We start from the raw sequence: 3,872 nt of genomic DNA, 5'->3' as shown, positions 1-3,872 counted from the left end.
TACGTTACAGCTTTATTCTAAAATTGATTAAATCGTTTTTCCCCTCATCAATCTACACACAATAGCCCATAATGACAAACCAAAAATAGTTTTAAATTTTTTGGTGCAAATTTATTACAAATAAACAACTGAAATAAACATTTGCATAAGTATTCAGACTCTTTACTCAGTACTTTGTTGAAGCACCTTTGGCAGCGATTACAGCATTGAGTCTTCTTTAGTGTGATGCTACAAGCTTGGCACACCTGTATTTGGGGAGTTTCTCCCCTTCTTCTTTGTAGATCCTCTCAAGCTTTGTCAGGTTGGATGGGGAGCATTGCTGCACGGCTATTTTCACGTCTCTCCAGAGATGTTCGATTGGGTTCAAGTCCGGGCTCACAAGGATATTCAGAGACTTGTTCCGAAGTCTTGGCTGTGAGCTTAGGGTCGTTGTCCTGTTGGAAGGTGAACCTTTGCTCCAGTCTGAGGTCCTGAGCGCTCTGGAGCAGGTTTTCATCAAGGATCCCATTGTACTTTGCTCTGTTCATCTTTGCCTCGATCCTGACTAGTCTCCCAGTCCCTGCCGCTGAAAAACATCCCCACAGCAGGATGTTGCCACCACCACCATGCTTCCCCATTGGGATGGTGCCAGGTTTCCTCCATATGTGACGCTTGGCATTCAGGCCAAAGAGTTCAATCTTGGTTTCATCTGACCAGATAATATTGTTTGTCATGTTCTGAGAGTCCTTTAGGTGCCTTTTGGCAAACTCCAAGGGGGCTGTCATGTGCCTTTTACTGAAGAGTTGCTTCTATCTGGCCACTCTACCATGAAGGCCTGATGATTGGTGGAGTGCTGCAGAGATGGTTGTACTTCTGGAAGGTTCTTCCATCTCCACAGAGGAACTCTTGAGCTCTGTCAGAGTGACCATTGGGTTCTTGGTCACCTCCCTGACCAAGGCCCTTCTCCCTCAATTGCTCAGTTTGGCCTGGTGGCCAGCTCTAGGAAGAGCCTTGGTGGTTCCAAACTTCTTCCATTTAAGAATGATGGAGGCCACTGTGTTCTTAGGGACCTTCAATGCTGTATAAATGTTTTGGTACCCTTCCCCAGATCTGTGCCTCAACAAAATCCTGTCTCTAAGTTCTACGGACAATTCCTTCAACTTCATGGCTTGGTTTTTTCTCTGACATTTCTCTGTCAACTGTGGGACCTTATATAGACAGGTGTGTGCCTTTCCAAATCATGTCCAATCAATTGAATTTACCACATGTGGACTCCAATCAAGTTGTAGAAACATCTCAAGAATGTTCAATGGAAACCAGATGCACCTGAGCTCAATTTCGAGTCTCATAGCAAAGGACCTGAATACTTATGTAAAAACAGGCATTTCTGTTTTTATATTTTAAAGCATTAGCTAAAATGTTTTAAAAATATACACAAAAAAAAATGTGCTTTGTCATTGTGGGATATTGTGTGTAGACTGCTGAGGATTTTTATTTATTTAATCAATTTTAGAATAAGGCTGTAATGTAACAAAATGTGGAAAAAGTCAAGGGGTCTGAATACTTTCTGGGATTTACTGTTGCCTGAGAATATGGAAAAGTTGAATTACTTTAGTGAAGTTTAAGGGGCTCAGTGATTTTCAAGCCCGAGAATACTTTTCATAGGTGAAATTTCAAACATCTACAATTTTGATAATAACAGCTTTACCATTATGATCAAGATGTATTGGAACAGTAAGACGCCATCTTTCCATTTTCAAGCGGTGTGATATAATCAGCAGGAGTGAAAATATAGAGAAACCTCTTGTGCCAAGTCAATTGCACTAATCAGAAAGCTTTCTATTGTTAGGCAGTTATGTCAGATCCTTCATTTTTCATATACATAGCCCAGACCATAGTAAAGAAACTGCATACAAAGTTTGTGTTCTTCATGGCTATCACTTGCATTGTATTGGGATATCAATTATCAAGTAGCATTTTGGAATATGAACAAACAGTAAATGGTCATTAAGAGAGATGCTCCTTATCAATATAATCTTATTTGATAACCCAATTTGTTTATAACCCAAAACCCAACCATCATCTGGATTGAAAGTGTGTGTGTGTGTGTGTGTGTGTGTGTGTGTGTGTGTGTGTGTGTGTGTGTGTGTGTGCTCAATGGTAAGTTTGACCGGACGTCATCTACTGTTGATATTGCTCACTACAGTTGTTTATAGCTAATGGAATACAGTACAATGTTTCGCATTTCTCCACCTACTCATTCTAATCCGAATGTACAATATTACAAACATTATTACAAACATTATAGTAGAGTTGTACAGTTATTCTTTTGACCTATTCATTATTTATCTCATGTATTACTCTGCTTAAAATGTTTTACTGTATATGAAATAATTTGCTGTCAGAGGAAAAAACAATGACGACTAATTGTAAAATAGGAATATTTTTGAAAAAACAGTGTGGGACCTTCTATTAAAGGCCAGGAAGGTGTTTTTCCTAACATACTAGTCTTACATTTTTTTTTGCATTGAAATACTGTAGGATGATTTCTCTGTCCAAGGCCAGTGAGTATACTCCAAATAAAAACATGTGTAGGCAGTGCAAGATTATAGCTCATCGGTTCAGGTACAGTTACATAGCTTTCATAGGAAATAGCCATGTTAACATGCCTTATAGTGACCCCAAAGCATTTAACATCAGCCTTTAACATCAAAGCAAGCTGCTGAAATCCAGTAAGATGGTTGAGACAAGATGGTTGAGAGAGATACAGCGAAATGGTTTCACATGTAACAGATGGATAACAATGATCGCAACTTCAGGAGGAGAGTGACAGATGGAATTGAAATAGAGACCGTGATTCAACCTATAGACGCACAACAAGGTCCACTCTCCCTTTTAACCTTTCACCTTGAAAATAAAAGCAGACATTTTACAAGACTAGTAAAACAATTTGGACACCTTTGAATGTAAATATGTACATATACTTTATTGATGTAAAAAAAAAATTGTAATGTTCAGATATTGTTACCCCAACACTTTGTATATCGTCTGCCCATGAATAAAACAACCATTTGGTTCAAGGAGCTCAGTTTCCAATTGTCTACCATCTTACAGTACATGTTCTTATAATATTTCGGAGGATGAACGAATACAGACTAATTGTTCCTACACGTTTTAGCCTGCAAAAGCACCTTTCATTGTCTGTAATCAATTACCTGAATTACACACAGCAGTACTTTCTCACTGGAAGTCTCACCAGACACATCAGTTACTGGAAGAATAAAGTTTATATGACCTTAGGTTACCCCCCCCCCCCCCCCCCCCCAAACAAACAAGCACCCTTTGGATATATTACAGCAGCCTCTCTTCACTTCACACTTTTTTTCTCCCTCCCTTTTCTCCATATCCACTCCCTTAGGAGTGATAATGGGTTGTGAGTAATGTTATATTGCCTGGCTCTCTCCCTCTCTTTAGTGTATTGGAAATGAAAACACTTGTTAGGCTCATGCTGGACCACTGTTTCCTATGACGTCTTACAGGCAGAGATACCTTCAACCCCCTATAGAGATATACTTTCCACTGCCCATCTCCTTCCAGGACTGGGGCCAAGCGAATCTCCCTCATCATCACTCCTCCTTTTTAAGATACCCTAATACACACTCTTTCCAAGGAAAAGAGAGCCTCTATTCCCCATCTGAAGTTTAGAGACCAATATGTCAGCATCTTCACCATTGACTGAGAGAACAATAACCTCAAATTGCCTCAAAACAAGATAAGCAGTGTATTTTGTTGTATGATATCGCAATTTGGTAGAATCTGTCAAAAATAACTATATTTTCTACTCTTGTGGATGGGGTGGGCTACTTACTGTTGGCTACAGAGCAAAAAAAATC

The sequence above is a fragment of the Oncorhynchus kisutch genome, linkage group LG13 (genome assembly GCF_002021735.2).
Source record: "Oncorhynchus kisutch isolate 150728-3 linkage group LG13, Okis_V2, whole genome shotgun sequence".
NCBI classification, from domain to species: Eukaryota; Metazoa; Chordata; class Actinopteri; order Salmoniformes; family Salmonidae; genus Oncorhynchus; species Oncorhynchus kisutch.
Note: the sequence above shows the minus strand (reverse complement) of the source record.